The 21,800-nt window shown below is 42.5% G+C and overlaps 1 long non-coding RNA gene across 2 annotated transcripts in view; it reads right to left on the reverse strand.

Moving 5' to 3' along the window:
• LOC144828516 (uncharacterized) overlaps window positions 1-21,800 on the reverse strand; it is a 363,899-nt gene that overhangs the window by 77,949 nt on the left and 264,150 nt on the right. For both annotated transcript variants that reach the window (XR_013610477.1, XR_013610478.1), the window contains exon 3: window positions 119-253. This is a non-coding gene — a long non-coding RNA (uncharacterized LOC144828516). The remainder of the gene's footprint in view (window positions 1-118; window positions 254-21,800) is intronic.

Raw genomic sequence — 21,800 nt, forward strand, 5'->3', positions numbered from 1 at the left:
ATGAACCAGCAGCTAAATGTTCTATTGTAATTTATGGCCAAGGACAGGAAGAAACATTCAAAAGCCAGTAATTAGGATGTCCCCATTGCTTTAAAAAAAGATTTGGGTTGTGGCTTACATGTGTTCATTGGGACAGGAATTCACAGTTGCTCTGTATGATTCACTCGCCATTTGCAGGTCTGAGGAGCTGCAAATCAGTTTTCAGTTTCTAGTAAAGCTCGAGACACTTCAATAGATCAAATGAAACAGCATTCTGAAATGAGATACAATTATTATTATTTATTATTATTGTTGTTTTCTTGCTGTTATTAATTGTTTTGTTTAGTATTGCTTTGCCTGTCAGCTATTACAAGATTACAAAATGTAACAGAAAATTCTACAACTGTATTAGGAAGACGTTTTCTGTTAATTAAAAGCAGTTCTTTCATTTATCTAACATCTGGTTCAGCACAAATACATTTCTGGCCCAATAAATAACCACAGGGAGGCACGGAAGACCTCAGTTGACTGCAATATGGAAGTGTGGTAAGCCTGCTGCGCACTGGGGCACAAACATGTTTTTTTATGTTTCTAGCTACCAGAAAAATATTTAGACACCACCATCACATGATTTTTCATAAAAAGAAATGCTCCATATTTTTTAGAGCAAATATGCGTAGAGAATAATAGCATCTAAACTTGGTCTTTTTGTCAGAAGTTCTGGTAACATACATTACGTAATGACATACCTTGACTACAGAACAGCTGCACTATCATGCAACTCGTTCAGCAGAGTCGAACTAGGACACCAAAATAAAAGTGAGCCATATTAGAGAATGAGATAGCTAAAAAAGTGGCCTCCATCGGAAAATCGTGGGAGTTTTGAACGTGTAAAGGCATACTGTAGGAGTGGTTTGCAAGGAACTCGAAGACTGCATGCCTTTGTGCTTGCTGGAGGCAATTAATGTGGTAATATTTGGAAAATCGCCAATAAAAACCAGCCAACCACACCATAAAACAGCCCCACACACAACTGAAAAGTCAGCACACACACTAACCTGTCAGTTGAGCACTTCTGTCACAGCCAGATTGCAGTATAGGCCAGTCTGACCCTGCTATTCAGTTCCCTAAGGTTTCTCAACAAGCAACAGTACTCTTCGCCAAAGAAACTTTACTGTTGTTAAGATGAAAGCTTCACATTAGAAATAGATGAGAAAGGACCACCTCGAGGCAACTGTAGTAGAGATCAGCACCAAAATTAGAAGAAGAGGATGTATAGTACAACCACAAAATCACATACAAAACTCCACACAGCACCAACCATACATGCAAGACTGGCAAATGGCAGCTCAAAGCTAACCACAAAGCATTCACCCACTGAATATAAAGCTGAACACTCCAACAGCGCACCATCCTCCACAGGTGACACACAAAAACACTCACACAGGACACCATCACTCTGAGACAAGTCTTCATCCTCTCGGTTCGATGACTTCAAGGACCTCTATGATGAGATGCAAACGATAGACATACAAGTCCTTCCATCCATGAAAACTCAGAAATACTTTTCTTCAACTGTAGACCAAATCTGCCAACTTCTCATAAAGTTGTGCCAGACTTCCTAATATCCGTGAAGAGTTCAGCAAGAACTTTAAATGACTCCAACTGCCCATGCAGCACACCCACCAGTGTAATGCTGTCCATTCCCAAAGCCTGAAAACACAGCTCAGGCCTTGCCCCACCACCAAAGAATGCCCTCCAGACAGGTTATGAAGATACATCTGTTTAAGATCCATGAATGAACTCCATGTCGCGAATTCTACCAACCTTCTAATGCATCACATGACTCAATGCAGCCCATGCCTGTTAGAAATGTAATAAAATAATGCACCACACCAGGAATAAATTAAACACTAATCTACTGTCTGGAACATCTTGGAATCCCTTCATCTGCCTCAGGTATATATATCACGCTAAAGTTCGGCAACAGCCTGGCAATGAAAGAAATCCTGATATGAAGATGACCTCAAATACCACTGGGATAGTGTACACTATATTTTAATGTTATACCTATGTATTTCTGTGTACCATTCTCACACCAGAAGGCATATTACACTGCTGTAAATAACTAAGTGAAATAAAATGAGGGTCTCACACAAGAAAACTATTCTGACCGTAACAATTTGGGGTCATTTCGACACAGTCAGTTCCACACATTGGCACCAAACTGACAACCCATGTTGAAAGTCCATCAAGCGGATGTTGTATGAATGTTGAGTGCAGTACCTTTCAACCAGGGGAGAGGATGCAGTCTGACGGCTAGATTGCCAACTTTGGAGCTGGCAAACCAAGGTTCGAGCCTCGGTGTCGCGTCCACATCCTGTGATTCTGGGCAAATCACTTGGGGACATATGTATCAAGGTACCCATTTGCAATTCTGAAATAGCGATTATTAGGAAATCGCTATTTCAGAATCGCAAATTGGTATGTATGTACAAATTCGCATTTTGTTTGCGAATTCTTAGTATTCCTTAATTGCGATTAGCAAATTGTGAATCGCAATTAAGGAATACTTTCCCATTCATTTCTATGGGCCAGGAGGCCCACAGCAATGAATGGGAAGGTATTCTCAATTTTGCGATTTGCAAATTGAAAATCGCAAATTGAGAATAATTTCAAGGGTGCAGGGGTGTCCAAAGGACACCCTGTTGCACCCCTGAAATAAGCATGGGTGCACATGTGGTGCACATACCTGCCCTAAGGGCAGGTATGTGCATCCCATGGCACTTTGAAAAATGCAAAAATGGGCATTTTTCAAGGAATTCGCAAATTACCACCAACTTGAAGTTGGTGGTAATTTGCGATTCCTTTGGGAAAATTTGCAATTTTTTTTTGCTTCATACATTGCATTTCAGGAATCGCAAAATTTGTAATTCCTTAAATGCAATTGCAAAATAAGGAATCGCACATTTTGCGATTCCTTATTTTGCACCATATTTTCCTTTATACATACCATTTTGCAAATTCGCATTTGCAAACACCAAAATTCAGCGAATTTGGGCGTTTGCGAATGCGAATTTGCTTCATACATATGGCCCTTATTCTCCCCGTGCATACCAAAAAATATGAATGTTTCCTTGTGTAACCTAACCGGTGCTCATGTAAAGCGCTCCAATACCTTCGAGTTCGCGCCATATAAATCTGCAAAAAAAGAAGGAAAAAACCCATTCATTTCATCATTACAGCGTCAATGCCTTTCTGCCTGCTCTCTCTCTTTGTGCCACACAATCTGTGACGTCTCCATCCCTGCTCCTCAGGTATGGCTGGGCAATCTACCAGTAGGCGAGTTTATACATGTTCGAAAATAATGCATAATATAAACATGGTGCAATAGCATGACTAGGAAAGTCAGCTTGAACTGACAGCTATTCATATTTGTAGAATTACAGTCAACATTTGTTTTATGTAAGCGCGGTTTTCCCTCTATCTGCCTGCGTGTGTGTTTTTCCATTGCAGGAAAAATATTTCAAATGAAGCCTCATCTTTGATGTCTGTACAAGCATAAAATATAATATTTGTTTTGTCTTGAGGAAGCATTGCTGAGGATATTCCTTTATTTTGTAACTTTTTAAGGTTCTCTGCGATGTCCTGTGTATGTCATTCATAAGCCGAACAAGCTATTGTATTGCTGTGTAAATAAAACATCAAATCGTTAATTTAATTAATTATGCATAACTTAACCAATGAAATACCTTTGAAGTAGATGTCTAGAATACACACACACTCTGCCTAAACATCAGCACATATTAACACATACACATACTCTCTCACATAAACTCACTCAAAACTGCAAGTTCGCACAGAACATACATACATCTAAAAGCATTTTTTTGCTTACCTCAACTGCAAGGGAAAGACATATCCCCGATATTTGTACTCAATTTTTTATTATACTAAAAAATTGACAGAAAAACGAGGAGAGTGAAGCCACCTCCAACGTCCATAAGGATATGCTGCTTCTGTCCCTGCATCTGATTTTGCCACTGCTGAAGCTAGGGGTCGCAAAGGCAGTACTAGGGGTCACAAGGGGCATGCCAGGGCGACCCCTGGCGATCCCTAAATGATGTCTATTCTTTGTAAGTCTGTTACCTGATTTGTAAATTAGTCTTCCTTGTGTTTTCTTCAAAGGTAGACCTTATGTTAGTCCTCTCCCTGAATTATGCTTTGATTATTTTGTTTATGTTAATTCCCATTTTACTACTTTTTGCTTTCTGTAATGATCATATTTTTTAATAAACTCATGAGGGTGTACCTGAAATCTTCCTCATCCAAGTATGTTTATTAGATTTGGACTAAGTCTTCTGAAGACTCAGACAGTCCCAATTTTAAGCATCGACCCTCATCATTAGTTAATCACAGCATCAACATCCCCATCTATTCATCTGTTAGACATATCTTTTGGGAGAAGCCTTCTTCTTGCTACTTAATTGTGGAGGCAGCATGGACCCTCCCCTGTGTCCACAGCATTGCACTGAGGTGTTATAACACAGAGGTGTTGGTACAAACCCAAGGGAAGGGAGTATGGGCCAAATAATAAACTAAAATAACAAGCAAAAATTATTTATGAAACAAATTATGCGTCTCCCTATTGGAAAAGATCAAGAGTTTTAGTTATTATGTGTGTTGACTTAGCACCTTAGCCTCTAGACTTGGTTTAGACAAGGCCTTACCTGAAGAAGTTCTCAACTCAGTCTTTAGACTGGGATCTTGTCTACTCTCTCTCTTTCAGGGAGGATAACATCAGATCTGATATAAAGTGTGCCACTAGTTTTACATTCCCTATGCATAGTTGAATTTCTGCTGAAATCCTCTATTTCAGTGCAAAGGGCTTAATGATTCTCTGTGTCGATTTACTCCTCCTTTGTACATCTTTGATGAAGAACCATGAGGTTTCACTGGACTCTCAGTACCTTCCAAGGATTTTAGAAGCAGATCAGGATTTCAACATGCATTTAAAAAAGTGATAAACCATATAACGTTTTCACAAATGTTAATGTTCTGAAACACAGAATAACTAAACTGTTTGGTACTTTCCTTATTCTGTTTGGAATGCCAAAATCAGAGTTAAATCTCTCGGTGAACTGGGATTCAGGCCATTTATGCGAAAGTTCTTTCTACGAGAACTGACACCTAAAGTCTCCCAAAAACATGAATAAAATAAAACTTTCCAAGTCCTCACTCAGTTACTGTTAGCAATTTTTGTGTGGTTCTCAGGACCTCACCGTGCTCCAACAATGCAGAAGAGAACTGAAGACCTGGATGTTTGAATGATCAAACCTCCACGCAGCAACAAACATCTTCAGCACCTCGAGACCCTCACAGGTGATTTGACGTACCCATTAAATGTTTGATTGGCTTTTTGATTGTGTCAGGGACTGCCCGGAACTATGTGGGGAACACAGTCAGGGACTTGGACAAGGACTGGGAACTGGGTAGAAGACGTACACAGAAAGGAGGAGTACAGTGCTGTCCAGGATAATAAAGGGAGTCAGAGGAGAAAAATGGATCCAAAGGGGAAGCCTGTACAAGTGAACAAGATGGGTAAGACTCAGAAAGGAAGGGCACTCACAAGGCAATTTAGCATTCAGACTAACTACACCCAGGACAGCCGTGCAAGACATATATATAATACAACATTAACAATAAAGGGGAGTGTGGGGTAAAGCACTCAGGAGCTCCACATGGTAAGACTGAAGCTCAGTAAGTTTCTTACCCGCAATTGCTGTTACAGATACTGACTGAAAATACTCACATGTAGGATATGCATGCAAAGGCAGGGTCTGTGGAGCTTATACCTATAGTGATGTTATAAATGTAACTCAAAGACAAAACTCACAGTGAACAAGAAACACCACCTAGGTAGTCAGCTGAGCCCACGGATCCTGGTGATCAAACAGGAACGCGCAAGGCAGTAACAGCAAAGGGGTAGAACTAAACACAAGCACAATAGACAAGGTGCTAGCAAGGAGGAGTGATTAACAGGAAAGGAAGAAAATGACAGGGCACACTTGTCAGAAAGCAGGTAACAAACATACAAGGTAACAGAAGTAAGACAGCAGAATAGAAAGGTAGCAAACAAGAACTGGAACCAAGGAAATGGGAAGCAAGGCAGGGACTGGAAACGGATATACAGAAGGGGAGGCTACAAGGGTATACTAGAATAGTGCAGGTTAAGGAAGTAAGAAAACAAAGTAGCAGAGAAGGCAGTGCTGGGGCAGGAACAAGAAGTGAGCTAAGGCTCAGGAGTCAAGGCAGCACTACAGACAGTGCTGGTTCAGGAACAGGGAACTACCAAAGCTTCAGGAGTCAAGGTAGCACTGCAGGCAGTGCTAGTTCAGGAACAGGGAAATTACTAGAGCTTAGGAGTCAAGGTAGCACTGCAGGCAATACTGGTTCAAGGAAACATGACATAGCTACAGCTCAGGAAACAAGGAGTCAAGAGAGCACTGCAAGCAGTGCAAATCAGGAACAAGAAATAGCTAAGCCCAGGAACAAAGAATAACTATAGCTCAGGAACTCAGGAAACAAGGTAGCACTGCAAGCAGTGCTAATTCAGGAGAAGGGAAACTGCTGCAGTTCGGGAACAAGGAATACTAAGGCTATGGGGTCAGGGTAGCACTGCAGGCAGTGCTAATTCAGAAACAGGAAAAACAGCAGCAGGTCAGGAACAAGGCATAATTAAAGCTCAGGAAACACTGGAAACAAGAATAGCAAACGCTCAGGGAACTCTGCAAACAAGGATTGGTTTCACCGGTAAACAGCTACAATGACCAACCTTTGCCTGAAGGGAGCTGGGGCTTAAAAGAGCTCACAGTAATCATATGCATCAGGTATGAGCAGGCTAGCAGCAGCAAGCCACAGGTGAGCTAAATTCCTCCACCCATCCTTGGCCTGCAGGGGTGGAGACAAAGCAGTGAGCAGGGAATTCTGGGTAATGGAGTTTCAGGCATGAGTAGGCTGGCTTTAAGTCTAAGCAGGCTGGCTTTCACAAAACCCGGCATGGATTGGGAATGGATGTCAATTCCCAAATAGTGTCCAAATGGCTGGAAGTCAAGATATGCATGCAGGGGAGTGTCAGGAAACATATTAGAACACTGGAGAGTCCCACAGTTCAGCCCCCTGGTGGTGGACACGAGAACACAGGGAGCGAATCGTGACAGTACTCCCCCTCCAAAGACCGTCTCCCGGAGTCTGGAACTGGATCTAAAGCATTTGCTCCTAGGAATTAAGTCAATTCCCATCATAGATTCAGTGCACGCTATCAGATGACTGAAGGTAAATTTTGATGTTCTGGAGAGTTGGATAATACTCTGTAAAATAACAGCAGTAGGTAGAACTTGAAGAGTCCAAATCCAGTGACAAGGGCTTAGAAGCCTTCATTAAATGTGTTTGAAGTCCTGATGATGACAGGCTAGAGTAGCACTCTGAAAACAAAGGCTGATTGACTGTAGGGTCAAAAGCAGATAACGGATTGGCAGGAGGCACAGAGGTCAAAGACAAACTGGCTGAAAATGAAGGAGGTGATAGGAAGCAGACCTGAAGTTCTGGCCCCGGAAGAAAACATACTAAAGATACACATGCAGGAGACTTAGGAAGCAGGTATGCAGGAGACCCAGGCACTGGAGGCTTACATGTTGAGAGTTTTGTCTCTGGTGCTGGAGGTTCAGTCTCTGAATGTATATGTATTGAAACCTCTGAAGGCTGGGAAACTGGAAGCACAGGGTCAAAATGTTGGCACAGTAGAGGCTCAAGTCCAGAAGGCAGGGAGCCTGGAAGCTCTGCTGCAGAAGGCAGGGAGCCTGGAAGCTCTGCTGCAGAAGGCAGGGAGTCTGGAAGCTCTGCTCCAGAAGGCAGGGAGCCTGGAAGCTCTGGTGCAGAAGGCAGGGAGCCTGGAAGCTCTGGTGCTGGAGGCAGGTGGCCTGCAGGTTCTGGTGCTGGAGGCAGACGGCCTGTAGGTTCTGGTGCTGGAGGCAGGCAGCCTGCAGGTTCTGGTGCTGGAGGCAGGCGGCCTGCAGGTTCTGGTGCTGGAGGCAGGCGGCCTGCAGGTTCTGGTGCTGGAGGCAGGCGGCCTGCAGGTTCTGGTGCTGGAGGCAGGCGGCCTGCAGGTTCTGGTGCTGGAGGCAGGCGGCCTGCAGGTTCTGGTGCTGGGGGCAGGTGGCCTGCAGGTTCTGGTGCTGGAGGCAGGTGGCCTGCAGGTTCTGGCACTGGAGGCAGGCGGCCTGCAGGTTCTGGCTCTGTAGACATGCTCTTTGGAAGCTCTGGCTCCATAAACAGGCTTTTAGGAGGCGCTGGCTCTATAAGCAAATTGGTTGGAGGCTCCGTAGGCAGGCAGACTGCAGGCTGAAGTTCTGTAGATAGGCCGGCTGGGGACTCGGGTTCCAAAGGAAGGTAGTCTGGAGGCCCTGGTAATGATGGCAGGAAGGCTGCATGCTCGGTCTCAGATGGCAGGAAGGCTGCAGGCTCTGGCTCAGGCTTGGGCTCAGATGGCAGGAAGGCTGCAGGCTGAAGTTCATGAGGCCGCAGGCAGGCTGAGGACTCTGAAGACTCTGAAAGCAGACAAGCTGTTGGCAGAGAGGCACAAGAATGACAGTCTTTAAATTCTGGGAATGGTGATTGCCCATGAACATCCCTATTGTCAATAATGAAATCTTCACAGTTCCTTGGCTCATTAAAACACACTGACGTCCTTTCCTTGGGATGGCTTAGAATAGTGCGTTTCTTAGAGTCTCTGATGACCAGACTTCCTTTACCATTTGGCAGTTTACAACTCTTAGTCCGAGGAAATAGGCCAGAGTATACTTGGTCATGGGAGGTCTTTTCATTTTCTGCAGCATTACAAGGTGGTGCAAATGCATCGGAGCATAGAGCATTATCATTTCCTGACTTTTCAATTTGTGTTGTGCTTGAAGGCAAATTAGAAAACAAGGACTCAGGAGTTTGTGTCTTCTCAGCAAGGAGGTTGACTTGAGTCGCAGCAGTTATATCAAGAGTGTGGTCTGAGTCACAGGATATTGTCACATCAGGGATTATGTGTGTCACTGGTTCAGGTTTTGTCTGTATGTTAATGGCCTGTCTATGAGTTATCTCAGAGATAGAACTGACCTCACTACCAGGAAAAGAAAGCAAAGAGATGTTTTTTGTTTTGCCTGGCATTTGGGGTTCCTGAAAATTGGAAGGACCCATCTCAGATGTAGTGCCTACATGTAATTTAGCACTAGAAGACAAAACACCAGAGGAGTTAGAAAATTCAGACTTCATACACATACTTTCATTAACTGCACTGTGAGAACAAGTACTATGGCTTTTCTGAATGGACTCGGAGTGAACAGTCACAGTATTAGTCACACAATTGCTGGACCAGCTCTAAGGGGAACGCAAAAGAGAGCGCAAGGTTTCCTTCTCTATTTTTAAGGAGGCTAAAATAGAGGTGGAAAAGTTGTCTTGTACAGGGGTTTTAGATTCCCACTTGAACTCTGGGTTATAGTTTTTCAACAGAGTTTGAAACATTTTATTTTCTCGTTGTAATTCAAGAATTTTAGATGAAATTATATCCTGTGAAGACTAACGATCTTGGTCTACAAGGACAGTCGAAGACTTGGCAGCTTCACAACAAGCAACAAAGCTACACCTTGTATTTTGTTCAAACTGACTATTAGTCACCTGTGTTCTAGTAGGTTTGTTCTCTCTTTTGTTAAACTGATGGTTTACCTTGAATGTAGAATTTAACAAGGTCCCTTTAGTTTCCGGGACTGTGATCTTTACTGGACTACAAGACTGGGTAACATGTGAATGGAAAACAGAGGTTATGAAATGGATCTGTGTAGTATTCTCTGTGTTGTGCCTTCCAGGCACCTGTAGGTAGAATCTTGTTCCCTGATGGTTCCATGCTTTATGTGAGAATGTTGTTGTTTGGCAGTTGACCACTGTTCCTGCCTCTTGTCGCTGTACTTCTCCTGAGCGGAATAAACACCTAATTCAAGTACCTAAAAGTGTATTCCTTGGATTATTACTACAAAATTGTTGGCGACGATGCTCAGGAGAAGGTAAAGAACCTGTCTTACCTCGACTTTCCTCGAGTTCCATAAAGCTTCGTGGGAGTACGAAGACTAGCCGTTTAACAAACAGCATTTTGCCAGCGGATGATGAGGACAAGCGAGATAAGTTATTCCGTTTTATTCCCAGCGCGTTTATGGCATTTTTCATAAAAAAGAAGGCTTAAGCGCATTTTGGGGATTAACGTCTTCAGCTTGTCACGTCATCAGCGTGTCATCTGCGCGTGCCTGTGGTTGGCAATGTATCTGCGTACTGAAGACTCTGGCTCTGACGCGTGTGGTTGGCAGCGCATTTCCACGTGACGCAAGTGTCCGCCATTCTAGATGCGTTACCTTCGCAACACTTGAGCGCTTACGGCGAATCTTGTCTGCTCGCGCATTGGAGAAGGCACGTTTCCTTAGCAACGCGGCTGTAAACTTCCCAACGCTGAATACGCTGAATACTGAGTGTCTTTCCAACGTACGCTGAATACTCTATGCTGTCTGCTCTTCACGCGTTTGAGGAATCTTCACCTTATAACGCTTGTGTCAATGAAACGAAGTCTACGCTGTTTGTCAATTTTTGCACGCTGGTGCCAAGAGAACAAAACATAAACACTATCAATGGTACAAAAGGAATTTAAATTAAATAAAATCTCTCTCATCACATGTTCAATCTCTTATGGTCAGCGACAGGGCAGGTCAATGAAATTTTGGAATTAACTGTTACTCTAGTTTTTTTTTTTTTTTTTAAACTTATTTTGCTCAGCATGCAATCAGTTTCACCTCCACCTCCATTTCTGGAGACCCCAGGTAATCCACCCATTATTTGGAAAAAATGGTTCGATGCTTTCGAGACTTATTTGGGTGCAATAGGCGCGTCTAGATATCGCGCGGAGAGGAAGAAGTGTCTTTTATTACATTCGTTAGGTTTTGAGGGGAGAGAGATCTATAAACACTTACTCCCCTTGACAAGAAACAACGCAGAAGAAGATATAGACGAATACACCAAGACTAGAATGAGACTGGAGTTGCGATTTGACGTTAAGCCTAGTCTTGTTGTAATTAGACACAAATTATTCAAAAGAGAACAGCTACCAGGGGAGGATGTTGAGACATATGTCTCTAGTTTAAGGCAGCTGAGTGCAGAATGTGAATTTGAGGGTTTTAGAGAACAATTAATTAGAGATCAGTATGTTTGTAAATGTTCCGACAAGTCTATTCAACAAAAACTACTAACGTTGGGCAACCCAACACTTGAAGAAACTATCCGCATGGCCAAGAGTATAGAATTGTCTAAAAAGGAAGTGAAGGAACTTGAGAAGAAACGTGAAGAAGCAATTTCCATAGTTAGAACTAAGGAGAACAAGGATTGTAAAGCGGCTTTTGGTCAACAACGTCTTGAGAAAAACAACTTTCCCAGTTCACAACGTTTTGAGAGAAATGCTTTTTCTAGGAATGACATTTGTTATAGATGTGGCAATCCTTCACATAACAAGAACAACAAATTTTGCCCTGCCAGGAACTCCACCTGTCGGAATTGTGGAAAATTTGGTCATTTTGCAAAGATTTGTCAAGTTTCGAAACAGGGAAACTCTACTTTCACTAATAAATCTCAGGGACAGAGCAATGTTAATGTGGTAGGAAATGTCACAGAATATTATGAAAGTACCGGGAGGGACTCAGATCCTATCAACAGTATCCAAGACGACCTTAGGGACATGGTTGTGGTGGTACGGGATGATGGTGTTATCACTGGAGACCCTTCGGAATGTGTTGACCCTTATGAAGATTTTGGTGTTGGTGACAAAGTTATTTCTTTGTTAGTAGATTCAGGCGCTAAAGTAACGATGATCACCCAAGAATTGTTTGATGAAACTTGGCCTGAAAGGAAGCTCCTGCCACCAGATAGAGCTCCCGTTTCTTATGAAGGTCGGAGGATAGCTCTCCTTGGTTTTTTTGAAGATATCATTCAGTTCAGGGGAAGGAAATTTTTTGGAAAAATATATGTTTCTATAAAAGGGTTGAACATTTTGGGGTGGTTTCACCAGGGGTGGTTTAAGATGATCCTTAGACCAGGTACTAAAGAACAGATTAGTATCGATGAATCCTGTGACTATATTGAAAAGTTAGCAGTTGTAGAGTCAAATGAATATATTGAGAAATTAATTCTCAAGTTTCCTACTGTTTTTGGGAACAACCTTGGAATGATTAAAGGTTTTAACCACGAGATAAGAGTGAAAGATGGGGCCATCCCTGTTAAGCATAAGGTCAGGAGTGTCCCTTTCAGCGTAAGAGATGGTTTGGAAAAGGAGTTGAGTGGATTGTGCAAGAAAGGGGTCATAGAACCTATAGAGTCATCCTTGTGGTTGTCTCCTCTTGTTGTCGCCAGGAAAAGGAATGGTGATTTGCGCGTCTGTGTGGACTTGCGCAGTCTCAATAAAAATATCTGGATTGACTCACACCCCTTGCCTAAAATTACAGATTTGTTGTCTCTTACCAGGGGTGCAAGGTGGTTCACTAAGTTGGATTTAGCTTCCGCTTACCACCAGGTGGTGTTGAGTCAATCCTCTAGACATTTGACTGCATTTGTCTCTCCTTTCGGGAGTTTTCAATACTGCAGGATGCCGTTTGGCCTCGCGTCGGCGGCAGCAGTTTTCCAAAGGCTAATGAGTCAAATGTTTAAAGATACTCCTGGAGTAATTGTTTTCCAGGATGATGTTTTGATTTTTGGCGAGAACAAAGAGGATCATGATTTTTCTTTGAATCAAGTTTTAGAAATCATGCAGGATAAAGGTATTGTACTTAATAGTGAGAAATGTGTTTTCCTAAAGGAAAAAATGGAATTTCTAGGACATGTGGTCTCACATGATGGTGTGGAACCACGACCTGGTTTGGTGAAAGCCATTGTAGAGGCTTCTCCCCCTGTTGATAAGTCTGGTTTGAAGTCTTTTATTGGGCTCAGTGAACTTTACTCCAGATTTATCAAAGGTTATGCATCTAAAGTTCAACCCCTCACTAACATGCTGAAGAAGAATGTGCCTTTTATTTGGGATAAGAACTGTCAAGAAATTTTTCAATGGATTAAATTACAGTTAGTGGTTGACAGTGTGCTCAAACCTTTTGATCCGAATAAGGAATGTGTTGTGACTGTGGATGCGAGTGGTTTTGGCCTTGGGGCTGTGCTCACTCAGATGAATGGCCAAATTGACAATACCATTGCCTATGCTTCAAGAGTGTTGCGTGGGGCTGAGGTGAATTTCTCTGTCATTGAAAAAGAGCTTTTGGCTTGCTGGTGGGCGGTCAGGAAGTTCAACCCTTTTCTTTGGGGTAGTCATTTTGTGATTCGAACGGACCATAATACTTTAGTCTCAATTTTGTCTGGGGAGAGGATTAAGGAGCATACTCCTAGGATTGCTAGGTTGTCTACGAAGTTACTACAGTATGACTTTGACATCGTTTATCTGCCGGGTTCGAAGAATGTCAGGGCAGATTATTTTTCACGTTTTCCTATAGCTGGAAATGATTGTGATTTTGAAAAGGAAGATGATCAAGAGGATTGTTTTGTTGCTGCTTTGGATCTTGAAGGAATGTGTGCTATCAATGAGAATGAGTGTAAAGGGGAGTTGTTAAAGGATGAGGTTCTTGTTCAAGTTGTAAATTACTTGAAATCTGGTTGGCCTAAAGAAAAGTATGTTTCTGGACATTCCCAAACCTATGTTAAGGTTGCTGATGAGCTCACTGTTGAGGATGGTATTCTTTTGCGGTGTGGAAGGCTTATTCCTCCTGTGAGCTTGAGGAAACGACTTGTAGATGGTGCACATGAAGGTCATTTAGGGAAAACTTTCACGAAGCGTAGGTTGAGGGATGTGTTTTGGTGGCCGCAAATGGATGTTTGTGTTGATACTTTGGTTGATAATTGTGTTATTTGCAAGTCATCTGACAAAAGTCACAAGGTAAGGACTCCTCCTTTGGAACCTATTCAATTTCCGGAGAGAGCGTGGGAGAGGATTGGAGTTGATTTAGTTGGTCCTTTCTATCTCCTACCTTCTTCTTCTCGTTTTGCCATTGTTGCCATTGATTATTACTCCAAATGGCCGGAGATTCGTTTTGTCAACGAACCTTCCTCTGCTAACGTCATTCTTTTTTTGAAAGATATTTTCCTCAGAGAAGGTTTTCCTTCGGTTGTCATGACGGACAATGGTGTACAGTTCGTTAGTTCTGAATTCGAGTGTTTTCTTAAACAGGGTGGTGTTTCTCATAAGAAGAGTTCTTTATATCACCCCCAGGCCAATGGCCTTGTTGAAAGGATGAATCGTGTGCTTAATAACTGTGTGCAGTGGGCCATTGCCAGCAAGTGTGTAGTTGAGAATGCCGTGCGTTCCATGTTATGGTTTTACCGTACTACTGCGCATTCTTCAACTGGAGTTTCTCCTTTTGAACTTTTAAGGGGAAGGAAACCGTCTACGAAAATTTGTCCTGGTTGGATGTCTAAATGGGTGAAGATGAATGTGATGGATGGCATTGATGGTTTTGTGAGGGACAATGTTACAGCAGCTCAAAGAAAGCAAAACATTTATTTCGATGAAAGGAAAAAATCTCTTCCTCATAGTATTTGTGCTGGTGATGTTGTTCGCATCAAAAATCCTGTTCATGTCACCAAGGGAAGGAGCAAATTCTCGGAGCCTTTTGTGGTTGATAAGGTTTGCGGAAATGCAGTGCGTGTGAATAACAAGAATTGGTGGAACATTTGTAAAGTTGTTAAGGTCGGTAGAGACGATATTTTCTCTAATAACCTTTTGTCAAGTTCAAGTTCTGATACAAACGACGGTAGTTCTAGTCTTGTTGCTAATAATGGAAATGGTAGTAATGTTGATGTAACTTTTGTGCCAGAGCTTCGCAGGAGTCTTAGAGTCTGTAGGATTCCTGCCAGGTTCAGATAACTTTCTTGTATTCTGTTTTGCTCTCAGTTGTGTCCTCCTGCTCTACTTTTCTTACTCGCCCTTCTACTTTTTCTTTTCTTCTCATTTCTTCCTCGCCTATGTTTCTTTTCTTATTTCTCTTCTATTTTCTATCTGTCATCGTTTTATCTTTCATTTTATAGAAAAGAGGATAATGTAGTATTCTCTGTGTTGTGCCTTCCAGGCACATGTAGGTAGAATCTTGTTCCCTGATGGTTCCATGCTTTATGTGAGAATGTTGTTGTTTGGCAGTTGACCACTGTTCCTGCCTCTTGTCGCTGTACTTCTCCTGAGCGGAATAAACACCTAATTCAAGTACCTAAACGTGTATTCCTTGGATTATTACTACAATCTGCTCTTTCTTTTGTTGTGTGGTTGAACATTGTATTTTACAACCACTGTCAACAGACATGCAAGCAGAATTTGTGTTCAGCAAACTCAGTAAGATATCATTCTCTTTTTGCAATGCTGACACAGACATTGAATCTGGATCAGAACAGAAGATTAAGTCAGGATCTGGCAAAGAGGTGTTTGAGAGCCAATGAGTAAAATATTCAGAACGTAAATGTCCATTTTTCATAAGAGGATTAATTGTTTCAGTACTAGGGTGAACATTCTCAAACTGGAAAGTAGACACTAAATGTCTCTCATTGGTGAGCACTGGGGAACAGCCCTGAACAAACTTAAATGATGCACTGGTGTGTCTCTTTCTTAAACCTCTCATTATAACACACTTAATATTTGCACTCACAAACGAAACAGAAAAAAAAGTTAGCTAACTGAATGCAAAGAAACCTCACAAGTGATCCTGGAAATGTGGGTTGGTCATTCTGTCAGGGACTGTCCGGGACTATGTGGGGAACACAGTCAGGGACTTGGATAAGGACTGGGAACTGGGTAGAAGACGTACACAGAAAGGTGGAGTACAGTGCTGCCCAGGATCATACAGGGAGTCAGAGGAGAAAAATTGATCCAAAGGGGAAGCCTGTACAAGTGAACAAGATGGGTAAGACTCAAAAAGGAAGGGCACTCACAAGGCAATTTAGCATTCAGACTAACTACACCCAGGACGGACGTGCAAGACATATATATAATTCAACATTAACAATAAAGGGGACTGTGGGGTAAAGCACTCAGGAGCTCCACATGGTAAGACTGAAGCTCAGTAAGTTTCTTACCCGCAATTGCTGTTACAGATACTGACTGCAAATACCCACATGTAGGATATGCATGCAAAGGCAGGGTCTGTGGAGCTTATACCTATAGTGATGTTATAAATGTAACTCAAAGACAAAACTCACAGTGAACAAGAAACACCACCTAGGTAGTCAGCTGAGCCCGCGGATCCTGGCGATCAAACAGGAATGCGCAAGGCAGTAACAGCAAAGGGGTAGAACTAAACACAAGCACAATAGACAAGGAGCTAGCAAGGAGGAGTGCTTAACAGGAAAGGAAGGAAATGACAGGGCACACTTGTCAGAAAGCAGGTAACAAACATACAAGGTAACAGAAGTAAGACAGCAGAATAGAAAGGCAGCAAACTAGAACTGGAACCAAGGAAATGGGAAGCAAGGCAGGGACTGGAAACGGATATACAGAAGGGGAGGCTACAAGGGTATACTAGAATAGTGCAGGTTAAGGAAGAAAGAAAACAAAGTAGCAGAGAAGGCAGTGCTGGGGCAGGAACAAGAAGTGAGCTAAGGCTCAGGAGTCAAGGCAGCACTGCAGACAGTGCTGGTTCAGGAACAGGGAACTACTAAAGCTTCAGGAGTCAAGGTAGCACTGCAGGCAGTGCTAGTTCAGGAACAGGGAAATTACTAGAGCTTAGGAGTCAAGGTAGCACTGCAGGCAATACTGGTTCAAGGAAACAGGGCATAGCTACAGCTCAGGAAAGAAGGAGTCAAGAGAGCACTGCAAGCAGTGCAAATCAGGAACTAGAAATAGCTAAGCCCAGGAACAAAGAATAACTATAGCTCAGGAACTCAGGAAACAAGGTAGCACTGCAAGCAGTGCTAATTCAGGAGAAGGGAAACTGCTGCAGTTCAGGAACAAGGAATACTAAGGCTATGGGGTCAGGGTAGCACTGCAGGCAGTGCTAATTCAGAAACAGGGAAAACAGCAGCAGGTCAGGAACAAGGCATAATTAAAGCTCAGGAAACACTGAAAACAAGAATAGCAAAAGCTCAGGGAACTCTGCAAACAAGGATTGGTTTCACCGGTAAACAGCTACAATGACCAACCTTTGCCTGAAGGGAGCTGGGGGCTTAAAAGAGCTCACAGTAATCATATGCATCAGGTGTGAGCAGGCTAGCAGCAGCCAGCCACAGGTGAGCTGAATTCCTCCACCCATCCTTGGCCTGCAGGGGTGGAGACAAAGCAGTGAGCAGGGAATTCTGGGTAATGGAGTTTCAGGCATGAGTAGGCTGGCTTTAAGTCTAAGCAGGCTGGCTTTCACAAAACCCGGCATGGATTGGGAATGGATGTCAATTCCCAAATAGTGTCCAAATGGCTGGAAGTCAAGATATGCATTCAGGGGAGTGTCAGGAAGCATATTAGAACACTGGAGAGTCCCACAGTTCAGCCCCCTAGTGGTGGACACGAGAACACAGGGATCGAATCGTGACAGATTGAGAGGGGAAGATGTGTTATGTTTCAATTTTCTTATATTCTTTCCATTGTGTGGTAATGTGTTTATATTTTAATAGTCCGTCATTCTCCCGCAAGTGTGCTCCATTTAGTGTTCCACATTCCTGCTGGTCTTCTCACCTGAAAGTAGTAGTTGGTGGAGAAGGACGAAGACAGGATGTCTCTTGAATTGCTGCAGCTTAATAGGTGTTTCAGCTTGAATTAAAGGATCTTGGTTGTATACCATGTGGATCCATCATTTCAGGTAGCCTGCCTTCCTGCCCACAAAGCTCCTGACCTCCACTCCCTTGGGGGTAGACCACCCACCACATTTAGAGACCCACATCTACCAGATTGAATCTCTTTGTCTTCAGTGCTTTCACCAGTCTTGCAGGTATATTAAAAGTGAATGCTGAGCGGTAGCCATGTTTTTTTCATCTGCTCAGCATTCATTTTTTGCTTTCCTGATATAAATTTTCAAAGCTAAAATGCGTTTCAGTGAAACAAAACAGCAATGGCCCTGAAATATATGGAGGTTTTTTTCTAGCACTGGGAGCCATTGTTTGTTTTTCCCTTACCACGTCTGCCATGAATTACATGGGAATGGTAGGGGAACCTAATGACTGAGCCACCACAGCTAGGGATGGCGGACCTTCACTGTGACCTGGAAAGTCCAGTGGTGGACAGGACACCAAATCAAAGGTTTCCGTTTGCCAGCTGAAGCTCTGCCATGAGGAACCCTGTGGTTCCGCTCCACCTCAAAGCGAGGCAGGCGTTCTGCAAGTTTAACAGATGGGGCATCCACCATTTTTCAGCAAATGCCCTGCATCCACCAACCTCTGCCTACACCCACATTCCACATAACTATGTTTGTTTTCCAATCCATTGCTTTAGTGCTTGTCATCAGAATTTGCTCCTCTCAGCCTCACTCCACTTTATGGTATTACTAGCCACTGCATACCCAACGTCCATAACAGTAGTAAACTCTGCTATCTTAATCCTCAGATGGTGTCCCTCTGTCGCCCTGACCACGTTTCTACCAAGTTGTGCCTGCTGCCAGCTAGTTTAAAATAAGTGACTGTCAGGATTTCCTCAACTCTTTTGACTTAATTTTCTTACTGGTGATGAGAAAATTGACAATATGTGAATACTACTGGACAAGGAAGACAGGCTCACAGCATGAATGCCAGTGCAGTACACCTAATGATAATAATAATCAATTGTGTTTTATTTTAGTGCTAGTTCTGCAGGTATTTCCATGGTGGAAATGATGTGCCTGGCTCACTACCTTTATGGCTGCACAAGGTCAAGGGTGTATTCATCATCTCTGTAACTGTGCCTACAGAAGCATGAACTTTGTGGGTAATAGTTGAAGGTACAGATGTGCTGTCCTGTCCATCTGCAGCAGTGGTAGGGTGTTGTATTGTAATGTGGTTACCAAGATTTGTTAGGGACGGTGGTCTTCTGGTGTGTCTTCTGATAGCAGCTAAGGTGGTTTAAGTCATGTTTTTGCATGATGGATGGCTGATTCCAGGGGAGGCTGCATGGATGGGCATCACTTCCGATGTAATGGAAGGGCACAAATGCAGGCATTTTGGGTGCCCAATATCTTGCACAGTTTTTTAATATGATGGAGTTAGGCCCATAAAACTGTAGGGGTGGCTGGACCATATAAATACGTATTTCACACAAAAAATGCCACCCTACCTTACTTGTAAGCTCTTACTGATAAGCAACACATCAATCCTAATTAGATATGTTTGGTATATTTATTTACCTTTTCTTCAAGTACTTTTTACAAAACAATCTTTGATTTTATGTCAGAGTGAAAACACAACATGTATACTATATATAAACAGCAGTTTGACAATGATATTTACCAAGAAACAGAAAACATTACTACATAGACAATACAATCACTGTACACAACATAACATATATATCTATTACCACTTGTTCCAAAAAGGGCAAGTCACAATTACTCGCCTAAATGACCATGGGCCAAACATAGGATAACTTCAGCTGGCTACAGTTCAGATAGAAGTGACAAGGCCCTGAGGAGAACCCATAACAGCTGTATGGAGTTCGAAACGCGTCGGCAAAAAGGAGTTGAAAATTTCTTTAATAATAATCACTGAACTATAGAACTGATGAGTCTTGATATCTCCTTCTAACTGTGATTTTGTCCATTATTGTTCCTTATACTTCAATTCATTTATGGTCATTTAGGCGAGTAATTGTGACTTGCCCTTTTTGGAACAAGTGGTAATAGATATATATGTTATGTTGTGTACAGTGATTGTATTGTCTATGTAGTAATGTTTTCTGTTTTTTGGTAAATATCATTGTCAAACTGCTGTTTATATATAGTATACATGTTGTGTTTTCACTCTGACATAAAATCAAAGATTGTTTTGTAAAAAGTACTTGAAGAAAAGGTAAATAAATATACCAAACATATCTAATTAGGATTGATGTGTTGCTTATCAGTAAGAGCTTACAAGTAAGGTAGGGTGGCATTTTGTGTGTGAAATACGTAATCAATATCTTGCACAGAGCAGAATGGTGTGTAACTTGTGGTGTTGGTTGTCATGAGTGATGGCAATGGAAATAATGTACTCTTCCAACCTACTATTTTCTCATTTACACTGTGTTAGAGAATGGGAGAAAGAAATAAGGAACCCACAGGAGGATTTAGAGTTTACCCAAGTGTAGGACATAAGCTTGGAAGAAGTATGCCTATTCTCATTTATTATATTGGTGTATGACAGAAGTAGTTCTGGACATGCTATAGCTGTGCTCCTTGTTAGAAGGCAAGTCAGTGGACATCGCTTGTGTCCATTGTGGCACATTGGGTTTTGCCTCTAGTGTACTGTAGTGAGGGAGCAGAATGGCAGAGGTAGTCACAGCAATGGAAGTAGTGAAGTTGACTCATGCATTCCACTGCAGTCCTCTATTTATGCTCCATCAGGGTTCTCCTGCTCCATATTTGAGTATCATGTATGTCTGCCTGGAAGGCCTTCAGAACACCCTCTCTCACAGTCACAAATTGGGGATGGAGGCATAGAGGTGGGGGTGAATATTGAAGCACATTTAAGGGCTTAGTGATGAAACACCATTGGATAAGTCTGCCAGCCGATTCATAAGCAGCAACTCATTAATATTCATTTCTTCAAAAGGCAAGGCAGGGTTTTTTTCTGTGCCAGAATACAATATAAGCAAGTTACATCCTATGCCATATAGGCACGGCACATTATTTTGTGCTGGTAGATGTTGCTATTGAATATGGGTACAAAGCTTTTTTTTTTAATATCATAGGATATATTGCAGCAAGGTCCATTTGCGGGACACTTTGTTGTCCGCTTCAGCCTGGAGTGCTTTGTGCCCTGCAATGCTTATTGTGCTTGGCCAGTGTGAATGGCAGGAATGTACTTGATTAAAGGCTCAGCTAGGGAAAACCATGACCACATCATTGTTATATTTCAGCTTATCCAGGATGATGGTGGATGCGGCCATCTCCTCCAGAAGACTAAGATGATGAAGGTGATGTTTTAGTAAAGATCAGCACCTGGGCCTTGCCTCAAACAGCCTCAATAGACTTTGTTCTATGTCACAAGGAATTCCATCCTTCCATGAGTCTCAACAGTGTGCATATACCTCTACCAGCAGAGCTTGACAAAATCCTAACCCTGCCCTGCATCCTTTCTCCTTGTAGCTGTTGCCCCATAAAGGATATCATGATGCTGAATGACCTGTGGCTCATCCCACTGCTCTTCCCATTTCGAGCATTTGGTGTGCTTGCATTATCCATCTGCACCCCACTGGCACCCAATCTCCATCCACCATATCCACTATAATTTATATCATAAAGGTATTAAGATTCTAGAGGGTCCCCAGTCAAGCCTCACTCTTTGGTCAGGGATCCGAACAGAATGGTTTCAAATTTGTTTTAAACATGGGAAGTTCTGACACTTAAAAAAAATGTATATATATATATATATTAGGTATATATAGTTAGGATTTTTTTGAATAGGGATTTCTGAAAATTCTATGTTGAATAACTTTGGCGTTGATGGACGGAATTGGCTGAAATTTTCAGGAAAATGGCACATTTCGTTTCTGAGCGTCCCCTGAAAGTTTGGGG

Source organism: Lissotriton helveticus, chromosome 4_1 (assembly GCF_964261635.1).
Source record: "Lissotriton helveticus chromosome 4_1, aLisHel1.1, whole genome shotgun sequence".
Lineage (NCBI taxonomy): Eukaryota > Metazoa > Chordata > Amphibia > Caudata > Salamandridae > Lissotriton > Lissotriton helveticus.